The sequence below is a fragment of the Symsagittifera roscoffensis genome, chromosome 1 (assembly GCF_963678635.1).
Source record: "Symsagittifera roscoffensis chromosome 1, txSymRosc1.1, whole genome shotgun sequence".
Classification (NCBI taxonomy): domain Eukaryota; kingdom Metazoa; phylum Xenacoelomorpha; order Acoela; family Convolutidae; genus Symsagittifera; species Symsagittifera roscoffensis.
Genome location: NC_087062.1, coordinates 4047094 through 4060492, shown reverse-complemented (window position 1 = coordinate 4060492; position 13399 = coordinate 4047094). Strand labels below are relative to the sequence as shown.

General features: G+C 32.2%; 1 long non-coding RNA gene across 1 annotated transcript; it reads left to right on the top strand.

Annotated features, from left to right (window-relative positions):
- Nucleotides 1-9987: 9987 nt before the first annotated feature.
- On the top strand, nucleotides 9988-12850 carry LOC134853685 (uncharacterized). Its single transcript, XR_010164361.1, has 2 exons — nucleotides 9988-10279; nucleotides 12597-12850. It is a non-coding gene; the product is annotated as an uncharacterized LOC134853685 (long non-coding RNA).
- Nucleotides 12851-13399: the final 549 nt, after the last annotated feature.

The following is a 13399-nucleotide window of genomic DNA, read 5'->3' as shown; positions in this document are numbered from 1 at the left end:
GTTTAATTGTTTCCAAATTAGCGCCATTGACAAATTTCATAGCGCCGCAATTTTTGGTGATGAGATGAATGATTTTCAGATGGTATACAAAAAACGCCAGTTTTTTCAAACCTAACCATGGCTCATTTTCCTTTGCCCCAACCTGAAAAAGTTTGAAAGTGTTTTTTCTTTTCACGTTGTCCGAGTGTTATTAAATTGGAATCTTTAGACTCATTAGATTTGACAAATTTATTTAGTGTTTAGCAAGACCTCGTAAAATCTCCTTTCACCATAAAATTATTGATTGTATGAGGTGGTGGGGTTAAGGAAACAGAGCCAAAACTATGAAATTTTGTCGTATCGGTAGTGACGATGGGTCCAAATAACCATATGATTGCGGGTTTAAATATCACATGCGCCACAGCAGTTAAATAACAAATCCGATGAGCCGGACTAAAAAATCAGAGAATTTTTTGATTAACAACCGGAGCTAGAAGAAAAACTGACGGCGTTTAAGAGTGAAAACATGTTTGTAGATTTGAATCAAGTAAATTTAGTAGAAAAAATAACTTGTAGATAATTGTTTTTTTTTTTGGATTTCACTTGATTTATCAGCCAGGTATTCAGATGTTTGGGAGGTCTAGATTAAAATTTTAGTGAGGATATAAAGTTCATGAATCCAAAAAATTTTTATTTGGCCAAGAACCCGAAATTACCAATGAGGTCACACTTTTTTCGTTTTCAGCTTGGCAACGGCCTGAGCCCTCACATCCTCAAAAGATTTTAGGCGACCGAGAACCCCCCCCCAACGTAGCGGTCATGATTTAAGGACATGAAATAAGAAAGACTCTGATTTGATCGCATACGAAATAAATTAGGTCACTCTTCAAACTAAATTAGAAACACGAGGATGATTACAGCATTGATTTTTCTACAGATGCGGGATTTTAAAATGTTATGAACATTCTACCTGATGAATGCTTTTTCCGTGTTTATGTCTCCGACGTCTCAGACTAACAGTACATTAGTAACTGTTGCTAAATGTTATAGCCATGTTGATTTTGCTAGGGTCAATTATTTTTAAATCATCATGTTTGAATATATCTGTTTTTTAGACTTAATTTTAAGCATGTATTCTGCACCGCAACGAGTAATACCTGACATAAAAAATAATTATTGTATGATTTGTCTGCAGTTTTGAAAGGCTTAGATCAAAACTTGTGTTTTGTAGGCGTGCCTTCCCCCTTCAAAAAATTGATGTTTTTACTGCAAGCCCTTTTTAAAAAAATTTACTGTCATTTGAAAGAAAGCTTTATCATCAGAAATGGTTTTTGCACAAAAATTGCCAAACATGAGTGAAGTCCTCTCAACTCCCCTTCCCGTCAAGTTACTGCTGTATTGCATGACATTTAGATCTTGTAAGCGATTGGCGTTTCTTCATGTTTAGATTGAAAGCGACACTAAAATTATAATCTATATGTTGTAGGTGCAAAAAAACTTGCAGAAATGAATGTGACATTATACGACATCAATTCAGCCGTGATATACTTTTAGCTTTATATGAACGTTTATAAAGCTAAACATTTTTGTTAAGCCCGCTTTCCTTATAAGAGATGGGAATGAAAAGCTCGCAAGGAGTCGAAAAGTCTCTGTTCTGAAAAAAAAATACAGCGTACAGACAAACTACACGCAGTTTGATTAGTGACTGACTTTCCTCTGTTTTGTTGCGACTTAGTGACAAAATAGTGACAAAATATTTGTAATCGAGGAGGTTTTGTTTCTCCAGACAAATTTCGAACTACGAAGAAACTATTTTTGAACAACCCTATTTATGCTATCTGAAAAACGTTTCTCATTGACGTTTTAGACTCAAAACTTGTTACATATTTTAATTGCAACCTTTATTAAAAAGTTATGGGATTTTTAAAAATGTTGAGTTGGCTATTAACGCGTAAGCGGCATTTTATACCGCTCAAAAATTATTCTAAAATTATCCTGCCTCAAGAATTGAGGCAGGATATTTGGCATATTTAATGCGTTAAAAACATCTTTTTCTACTTGACATAGTCTAAAATCGAAAAACAAAAACAATCAATTTTTCTGAAAATTAGGTTATCTATTTCAAAAACATTTCTGAGTTTTACCTTGATGCGAGCAGTCTTGTTCTACTTTCAGTTTAACGCTATGTTACCTCTTATACCTCTCATGTCTGTTGAGTTTTTTTTGTTGAAAAATGGATAATTTTCAGTGCGGTCTGTTGGAGTTTTTCGTTTTTCATGAAAGATACTGATAAAGATACTGGTTTTGGTATCTGTTAGATGTAATTAAGTTTTCAAGATTGATTTCGCGTTGTGTATAGGGTTTTTGCTCTCTTATTGCTAATTTTACTATTTGCGAAAAAAATCATAGTTTCGATTTGTTCTGCGAACGTGTTTTTTTGTTTTGTCGTGTTATAGTTAATTGTTTGATAATACTTATGGGAGTATTATGGAACAACGGATGCTTTAAGTGTTGATTGTAATGCGTTTGTGGGAAAAGAATATTTTTGTTATGTGGTGTTGTGAGTGTTGGATGAATAGGGGAAATACTCTGTTGTGTTGTTGCAGGTTTTGTTTCTACTATTTATTCGTTTGCAGAGTGTGATATGGTTTGAAAATCTTGTTGTGTCAGGTTTCTAGTTCCATTAGGGTTTTCTTGTGTGTTTATAGATGTTAAATTAGAACTATTTTTTATTGTCCTATTATCAAATATTGTGTTTTAATTAAGGGCGTTGTGTGGAGTTACTCTCAGGTAATTTTTATGTACAGAGACAGTGGCAATTGATGGACTTGAAATATCGTTAGGTCTATTACAAAGTAATACATGGGAACATTCAGTGTCTCTTACATAATCTGTTTTGTCTGATAATATTGTATCATTGACTGAAGTTTGTGGTCGAAAACTTTTTCTTGCTGGTGAAATTAAATCTAAGTTGTGTTGAAAATAATAACTTTTTGAACCATTCTAAGATTCTTTGCACGCCAACTTTTACTATTTATAATATTTGATTATCAGTCACTGTTTCACGAATTGAGTCTACGAATCGCGAGAAAAGGTTTTTTTGTCCTACTATTGCATGTAGGAGCCTTTGCGGTGGTGATACATAAAAAATTTCGTTTGATTCTAATATAGAAAAGTAACTATAAGCAATATAGAAAACATCATTTCTGAAATTTAAGTTCGCTCTTTGTGGGTTTTGATCTTGATAATTATTGATTTATTCTGTGATAAATTTTTAGAAATCTAATTCTATATCATTTGTTTGTATTCGGTGTGGTATTTGATTTGATGACTGTGGTGGTAGGATTTCAATAGTAAGTTTGACGCAAGTTGAAATCATTTTAATGATACCTGGTAGATAGTAATCGAGTAATTGTCTTCTGATTTTTAATTCAGGAAATTTTTGTTTACATGTGCTATTTCCTTTTCGAAAAAGTTTGCAATTAGATAATGGCGAAAATGTACTTGTACTTTAGAAGGATCGCTGTGTGGGTGAATGTCAAAGGGGAGAATAGAATCATAGTCAAAAAATTTTTCGTATTGAATCACTTTTTCTACGGAATCACGCCAAATGTGTAACTTTTAGTATGCCTTATTGGTTGACTCCAATTATAGTCTTACTGGCTTACGAAGCTATGAAATTTTTATTCTGCATTTTTTAATAGATGATGATTGTGTTGTGGGTTCTGATTCGAAAAAAAAATATTTTTGGTCTGTGGTTCGTGTTTTGGAAAATATTTGTCTAAAAATTTGTTTTGTCCTGAGAGTTTTGTTTATTTTCTTGATTGTTGTTTTGATCTGATGTATCGTATTTTTTGGTTGTGTAGTACAAATTTTCGTTTTTAACTAAACAGTTGTGGAGTACTATTGTTTGTTTGCTTAACCTTGGGCCATATGTTGTCGAGTATAGATGGGTTGGAGAGAGACTATATCGCTTCGTTAGAATGATTTTGTATTTTTCTCGAGGGCTAAGTTTTATTTTAAGCAAAACTTACTTAATCTTACTTAGGGTTTTGATTTGTGATCAAGGGTTAGAGAATAGTAAATCAAATAATTGGAACACAATTAGATCATTAGGTACTATTTTAGATCTTACTAAGTTAACGATTCTTTAAGCTTGGGCCAACTAAGAGGAGGGTCTCAAGTGAAGGATGAGTAACCGAAATTCTTCACTGTTTATCTTAATTAAAATGTTAGTTGTTCAAAAATTTCTTTTGGTCTTAGGTAGTTGTTAATGGTTGGAGAGTCAATCGACGTTTGAGGTCGTTAGACATTTTTTATGAAGAGGTGGGGAGAACAAAATTGTTCTGATTGATCAAAGGAAAGCCTTGAAGATCAATTATTTTTAATTGAATTAAAATTTAGGCGAAGACAGACTATATCGCTTCGTTAGAATGATTTTGTATTTTTTCTCGAGGGCTAAGTTTTATTTTAAGCAAAACTTACTTAATCTTACTTAGGGTTTTGATTTGTGATCAAGGTTAGAGAATAGTAAATCAAATAATTGGAACACAATTAGATCATTAGGTACTATTTTAGATCTTACTAAGTTAACGATTCTTTAAGCTTGGGCCAACTAAGAGGAGGGGCTCAAGTGAAGGATGAGTAACCGAAATTCTTCATTGTTTATCTTAATTAAAATGTTAGTTGTTCAAAAATTTCTTTTGGTCTTGGGTAGTTGTTAATAGTAGGAGAGTCAATCGACGTTTGAGGTCGTTAGACACTTTTTATGAAGAGGTGGGGAGAACAAAATTGTTCTGATTGATCAAAGGAAAGCCTTGAAGATCAAATATTTTTAATTGAATTAAAATTTAAAATTTAATTTAAAATTAAAAGTCCGAGGATGATCTGGTCTCAAAAAAAGTTAGATTATCAGACTTAAGTTTAGTGAACGATTATAAATTTTGAAAAGGGTTGATTTAAAAGTTGAAAAATTAAACGTCAATAATTTCTGATTGATTATGATTGTAATTTAGATAGAAAAACAAAAAAGCATTAGTTATGAAAAGATGAGGATATGAAAACTGGAGAAGCAACAAACTTTTCAAAAATTCAAAAAAACTTATTTTAATATAACTACTTACGACTTTTTATATATTTTATTTAATAAATTTTAGTTTTGGAAATGTTTTTAAGCTACAGCATATTTGATGAAATGAACGAAATTTTATCATTCGTTATTATGTTAAGTAAAATGCTTATACGTCATTGAGAGGTATACGGCTCGGAAATGAATCTTACTACTCCAAGTAACTTTTTATTTCATGTCAGTGATTGAAAATCTACTGCACTGAGATTTTTGTAGATAATTAACCGTTGCTGTGTGCGTCGTTTTGCAATATAGGGGCTCGGTTTGTTCGCTTTTTGATCTGGTATTGTTTGAAATAATAGATTAGACTTATTGAGACGCAGAGATGTACTTATAAAGTTTTCTACACTATCAATAATTTAAGGATGTGTTTTCGATCTTATTTTTATTTTTATTTTGCCAAATCTAATTTTTTTGAGGTCTTGTTCGAGACTGTTGGTTGCAACAGATGAGTTTATGTCCGGAGTGGCTCACTCATTAAGTACATTTAGACAAGGTAACCCGTCTTTTGTCACCATATTTCAATTTCGGCCGGATAGATTCGTGCAACTTCTCAGTCTTATACCGATCTTAATCTTAATCTTACTCTTACATCTACTAGTCTCAATAGATCTAGTGTATACTGCTATTTGCGAGTTAGAACTGTTGTGAAGGAGAACGACTGTCTTCTAAGTTATATTTTTTTCGTTATGTCGCTGAAATTATGGATAGTTTCAGCGTTACAAACAATTGTAAGTGTTAGTTATGGATCATGATTGGTTAGTTAGAAATGTTTTTTAGAGATAGATAATTTTATTTAAAATAAAATTGGATTTAAAAACTAGTTTTAAACTGGTTCCAATACCATACGTTAGGCCTCATGCAGTCATTTGTACCCTTAAATGCATAAAAATGCGTTCCTGAGGACAGCTCTTGTTTTTTTGCAAATTTGTTTGAATAGCTCCTGAACTGTCTCCTTCTTCAATAGTGCTCAAAAAACCGAATGTTATCTGCAAGACATCCAACAATTTTTGTTTCTTTGAAACTTTTAGTTGTTCATGGTAATTGTTTGCGTTTCCGACCAATAAGAATGCAGCGAATGTCGAGTTAAAAACTGAAAGCTCTAGTACTAACTTGCTATTTTATATATAGAAGTGCCAATTCTTTTGTGGATACCATAGATGGGGGTAATTGTTAAAAAGATCAGTTACCTCCTCGGCCCAGAAGAGTGGGAGGATGTAGGTCCAGTCACTAGGAAGACTCTTCAGACTGTCCAGGTGGAACTTCCTCATCTGAGTGTTCACTTGCACAAGCTTCGCAGCTGAGATCGCAACTCCAGACTCCTAACGGCAACATTCATTCAAGCTTAGGAGTTCTAACTGTGTGTAGGAGTTTTGTTTTAAAAGTTCTAATTTAGTTTTTTTAATTGATTTTAAAAACTGTTTTCTTCGAAAGTTCTTTCAAAACATTTGGCTGGAGAACTTAACAAGTGAACTTTCCAAGCAATCAGACGGCTGAAAAGTTTTCTATTCAAGGTAACCAAATAGTATCCCGGGATGACCGAAACTTCTTATCATACAATTCCCATATATGAGAAACTTCTTGTCATACAATTCCATACAATGCCATACGTACAGAACATTGTATGAAATCTCTATGATAAACGTTTTTCCATAAATGAAAATTGCATGATAGACGTTTTACCATAAACCAAAATATTTGATTTTTTTTTCTAAATTTATTTTCTGAAGAGTTTTCGGTTGTGTTTGCAGCCGAACACAATTAACAAAGACCTTGGTTACTCAAAGCACAAAAGGTTGGACGGTCTTTGCATTAACAATGTATAGCAAACGACCTGAGTTAGGCTGTCTTTCACAATTGATATAATAAAAGCAACAAACTTTTAGTTTTTGGCAAAATTTTTTAATGGAGATTATTTTGAATTTTTGAATTTTCAAATTATCAGACATTGATCAAGGCATATATAAACACCCCATACAAAGAAAATAGGAATTTTCAGCGTTTTTGAAGAAAAAAAATTAAGTCAAAAGAAAATAAAAGCCAATATTATTGTAACCAGGACTACGTTATGCACACAAAAAATTAAATTTTGCATGCAAAAAAAAAAATTTTCGAAAAACGTTTGTTTGCGTACGAAATTCGATTTGCGGTTGAAAAAAAAAACAAAAAGTTTTTGGGCCAAATTTTCAAAATTACTTAAAAAATTTTTGTTTCGCCATCAAAAAAATGCCAGTCATACAATTTCCATATATGGGAATTGTATGATAAGCATTTTTTCAAAAAACGAAAACCTCGGTTTTTTTTTACCAGACTGTTTTTATTAGAATCAAACAGCCACAGAACTAAAATTATATCTTTTTTCAACCATTTTTAGAAATTGTATGAAAATTGTATGACAAGCATTTTCCCATACACTTGATGTATGGAATTGTATGATAAGCATTTTTGGTGTATGGAGGTCAACCCGGGATATCAGAACAATTAAGAAGCATTTGCAACTATAATAAAAACATATACTTATTTCATTTCCTTGCGAAAGAGTTGTTTCTTGTGGTTAAGGAATTCGCAGTTTTGAGAATGTCTGCCAATCTGCTTCACAATTTCCAGTACTCTGCCCCTCCCGGGACTCAAGTCCATTCACTCACGAAAAACAAAGTAGCCACTACCCGTTTAAAGACGGAAATACGGTTTTGAATGCTGTGTTTCATTTTGGCTCTTAAAATATGCTGCGACAGTTTTTTCATATTTCGTTTAAATTAGAAAACATACGTTCACAAGAAACAGCTATAAGTTCTGCAAAATCTTTAGGCAAAATAGTGACTCTTGTGCTTCTCCATAATTTTCGTCCTCAAATTTTAACACTTCAGCCAAGCCAACTGTTTTTAACTATATCTCAATAATCATTTTGGGGTCCCACCTCAGCAACCAGAACTTTAACAAAGATCCAAGAAAAGTTTTAAACTATTCACTTTTGGTTTGTGTAAGATACTCGCTTTTGATGTTTGTAGAGTTTTTGGGGTGGTGGGAATTGGATGAGACAAAAAGTGTGAAAAAAGTGAATCACACATCTTCGAGTAATCCTCCGAGCTCACCCATGCTTGGCCAAATACTCAAGCTAGAACACTAAATTAGCTGTTAAGACACTAAACTTAAAAAATAAAAACAAACAACAGTTTTTTTTGGAAAGTTTTTTTGCCAAATTAAAAATCCAATTAAAAACAATGCGTAAGTTCTTAAAAATTTTTTATCAGACAGCAGATGCAGAATGAGAACAATGATTGGGTTGAGCCTCGAGGTTTTCTGATTTGGAGAATGCGAAAATGCAATGTCACTGGAACACTTTGCCTAAAAAGGACTTGTCCACATTAAAGCAATCAATCTCCTACCTTGACATGGAAGCTTCTCATCTCAATACGAGTGCACTTGCGTGCATGCATCCGTGGTGTCGCTTCACTTTTGAACCCACTGAGGTGTCCGGGGTATCCACAGCAGTCCAACTGTCTCTTCGCCAATTTCAAGCTAACACGAGACTTTAGGTGAAATTCCTGAAGGATAACAATTTGAATGAGATATCTGAAACGTCTCCTCTGAAATTCTTGAAAGCAGTTGTTACAAAACTGTCAAAAATTTGTTGCCGACTCAGATTTACCTGACTCATTGTATTCGGCACCGTACAGTACGCCCATTGTTTTTGAAATTAAAATAGATTTGAAACAGAGAATTTGGATTTTAAGCGTTTTAGTAAACATTTGCTCTCTCAGTTCAATCAACTGCGGAAAAACTTATGGTTAGGAAAGGACAAGTTTTGGCCAAGATTTTGTCAAGAACATGTAACAATGTCAAGATTTTTTTACATTTTTATTTTTACTGGTGAGTTTTGAAAGAGTTTGTTACTTTAATGAGCAAACGGTTCAAACTATCAATCAAATGGACAAAAAAGCAGATTTTTTTTAACTGAATGATTGAATCATTGTATCATTTTTTTCAGCATTCACATAATAATAAATTGATTCACTCCCGTATTCCATGAAGATAGCTCCTTAAAAATGGCCGTCACTGGGCTCTAAAACACTTTTGATCAAAATACATCAAAAATTCAAAAACTTTTTGGAGAATTTCTCGTGGGTTGTATCCCTTTACAGTGTTACTTCACAACATACAGCAAAAATATTTTTACTTTTCAGAAACTGTTCACGCATTTTAGCAAAATATCTTTAAATCAGCAAAAAATCTTCTTTACAAAACTTCAAAAGTCTGAATTTTTTGAACAAAATCTAGTCGGTTGTTTTGTCCTGTTCTTGTACTCCAAAATAAAACATATCACCCACCGCTTTGGTACATACGTTGTCAAAACATTTACGCTGCTCTAGCAAGGACAGATGCCATCAATTTTGGACAAAAGGTGAGCTTTGAAATCGGGGTCTTCAATTACAACGGAGGTCAGAATGATGTCTTTAGAACAAAACGTTTGAAATGGAGGCAGACTACAACAACTTATCCGTTTATTAGCAGTGCTTTTTGCATCGTTAATTTAAATGGCGTCTTTACAGTTCTGTCAGTCCATTTTAAGTCATGTCCAAATTATCCAAAAAAAGAGTACTTGTAAGGGGAAAAATATCATATCTTTGCTAGAAGTGTTTAATTGAAACCAAAACTATGTTATAATGATCGGACATTTGGACCTGCGATTAAACCTTCGACATTTTTTTAACTTCCCTTAGAGCAAAGCTTTCTTGTTCAATTCATAAGATTTTTTTTTTCGCATACCAGTTTTTTTAATAAAGAAGTATGCGATGAAAACATGCGAATTAGACATGTAATGTCTCGCATGAGTTTTGACGCAGCTAATTTGATTCATTTGATTTTATTTGTTGGTGATTTTGCATCTGACAAAATAAATTTTCAATTTTTTGCGTGCTTATTAAACTCTTCTGTTTTTAGTCACGACACGGTACCAAATTGATTGCTTACCAATTCATTCTTTGCTTTCAAAATTAATCAACTAATTATATCTCTGTAGGATAAACGTTGGATATAGCTTAATATGAGTCAATTTCATATCAAGGCTTATTACAAGTCGGAGATAATACGGTTTTGTTTAAAAACGTCTTCTACTAAGATGTGCTGCGATAATCTCAGAGAAGAATTGCGAGAAAAATTTCCATCATTAAGGTTATCTTCAATCTATAAGCCTTCCTCTAATTGTCTCGCCACTTTTTTATGCACTCTAATAAATAGTATCGATGCGCAATTTATGGTGCCCGGGTCGAGTTCCCAGTCTCATGTCCAGACTGTGAGGGTCGCGCCGCATCCGGATTTAGATCAAAATTAGATAGTTGCGCCGACAGCTGGGAAAAGACACGTTTTGGCCAAAATTTTGTCAACAACATGTAACAATGTCAAGATTTTTTTCTACACTTTTTTTTACTGGAGAGCTTTTAGAGAATTTGTTGCTTAAATGGACAAATGATTCAAACTATCAATCGAACAGATAAAAAAAAACTGATTTTTTTAAAAATGAATGATTGAATCATCGTTTCATTTATCAGCATTCACATAATAAAAATTGATTCACTCCCGTCATCTATGTAGATAGCTCTTTATTTGCCGTCACTGGGCTCGAAAACACTTTTGTTCAAAAAACATCAAAAACTCAAAAACTTTTGGAAAATTTCTAGTGGGTTGTATCCCTATACAGTTTTACTTTACAACATGAAGCAAAAATGTTTTTACTTTTCAGCAACTGTTCACTCATTCTAGCAAAATATCTTTAAATCAGTAAAAATCTTTAAATATCTTTAAATCTGTGAATAGTTGCCTGACAATCAGTCTAAATATAGCTAACTCTTGCTTAATTGAAACAGGAACTGAATTTACGTAAGGTGAATGTCTGCAACTAGCTTCCAGATAATAAAAGCTGCAACTTGGTTAACTCTGCGACCATAAAAGGTTTTATAGCCAGAAAGACTTTGGTAAAATTGAGTTTTTAGCACGATTCTTGCAATTTAGTCCGAAACAAGGTCACGATAGTTTGAAAATCAAAACGCGACACCCGTGTTTATGTGTGTGTGTATGTATGTATGCATGTATGTATGTATGTATGTATGTATGTATGTATGTATGTGTGTATATATGTATGTATGTATGTATGTATGTTTGTAGGTATGGATTTATGCATGAATTTATGTAGTATGTATACATGTATGTATGTATGTATGTATGTACGTATATATTTGTATGTATGTTTGTTTGTTTGTTTGTTTGTTTGTTTGTTTGTTTGTTTGTTTGTTTGTTTGTTTGTTTGTTTGTTTGTTTGTTTGTTTGTTTGTTTGTTTGTTTGTTCGTATGTTTGTTTGTTTGTTTGTTTGTATGTATGTATGTATGTATGTATGTATGTATGTATGTATGTATGTATGTATGTATGTATGTATGTATGTATGTATGTATGTATGTATGTATGTATGTATGTATGTATGTATGTATGTATGTATGTATGTATGTATGTATGTATGTATGTATGTATGTATGTATGTATGTATGTATGTATGTATGTATGTATGTATGTATGTATGTATGTATGTATGTATGTATGTATGTATGTATGTATGTATGTATGTATGTATGTATGTATGTATGTATGTATGTATGTATGTATGTATGTATGTATGTATGTATGTATACATGTATGTATGTATGTATGTACGTATATATTTAAGTTTGTATGTATGTTTGTTTGTTTGTTTGTTTGTTTGTTTGTTTGTTTGTTTGTTTGTTTGTTTGTTTGTTTGTTTGTTTGTTTGTTTGTTTGTTTGTTTGTTTGTTCGTATGTTTGTTTGTTTGTTTGTATGTATGTATGTGTGTATGTATGTTTGTATGTATGTATGTATGTATGTTTGTATGTATGTATGTATGTATGTATGTATGTATGTATGTATGTATGTATGTATGTATGTATGTATGTATGTGTGTATGTATGTATGTATGTATGTATGTATGTATGTATGTATGTATGTATGTATGTATGTATGTATGTATGTATGTATGTATGTATGTATGTATGTATGTATGTATGTATGTATGTATGTATGTATGTATGTATGTATGTATGTATGTATGTATGTATGTATGTATGTATGTATGTATATATGAATGAATGTATGTATGTATGTTTTTGATTTGACTTTGTTTCGACCGACTCGTTTTTATTTTGGACTCTTAGTTCGACTATAGGGCCTTCTCGAGTATGGATTTTTGGTCAATATCTGACAAAAGTTAAACCCGCCTCGGCCGAAACATAAATCGCTAACCTCGACCCGGGCAATCTGGAAAGCAGTCGCAAAAATTTAAATATATATATATATATATATATATATATATATATATATATATATATATATATATATATATATATATAGCAAGTATGAAAGCTGTAACTGTATGTATTTTCTCAAAACAATTAGAGGACGACTTTGATTTGAACGCATATCAGAGACTTCAAACTACAGTGGAAGGACGAGGAAGGTGATTTGATAAGCTTCTCGAGGGATAAAGAACTGGAGTATGCTCTGTCAATTCTACCCGATGATGGCCTTCTCCGCGTTTATCTCTCAGACGTATAGATGTCAAAATCATTGTCAACTCAGTCTAATGATATCGTGACAATTGCCGCTAAACATCTGGTGGCTCAATCAGCTCAATCAGTTTCAATGTATTATATTTGATTAAATTTAAAATTTTAATATGCTAGTTTCAAGCAAGAATTGTGCACCATCGAGTAATGCAAAACGGTAAAGATTTCTTGAATGCAAATTTAAAGCTTTCAAGAATACAAAAAACATATTTTTTGATACATCAGCATAATTTAGCAGATATTATTTCACTTTAAAAAATTTTACTTTTAATTCAGTTGCCTTACAATCAGTCTAAGCTTTAACAGAATTTTTAAAACTTTTTATTAGAAAATGTATTTAAAAAAGTTGAATTTTTTTCAATTTTTGTGGAAACTTGCCTTTATTTTGATTTTTGTGGCCCAAAACAGTTTGGTCCGAAAATTCTGCACTACTGGTTTTATTATTAGTTTTCAACAGGAACCCAATTTAAGTATCATAATACATTTTATTAACCGATAAATGGAATAAAAAAATCTCAGAAAAATTATGTTTGTGTCAAGAAAAACTAGTCTGTGTTTTTTTCGGTTTTCAGACAAAAAACACTTCTCAGTTTTTCTCATTTGAGTTTAACGCTACTTTAACAATTTTTATCTCTCCTTCTCTAATTTTGCACATGATTCAG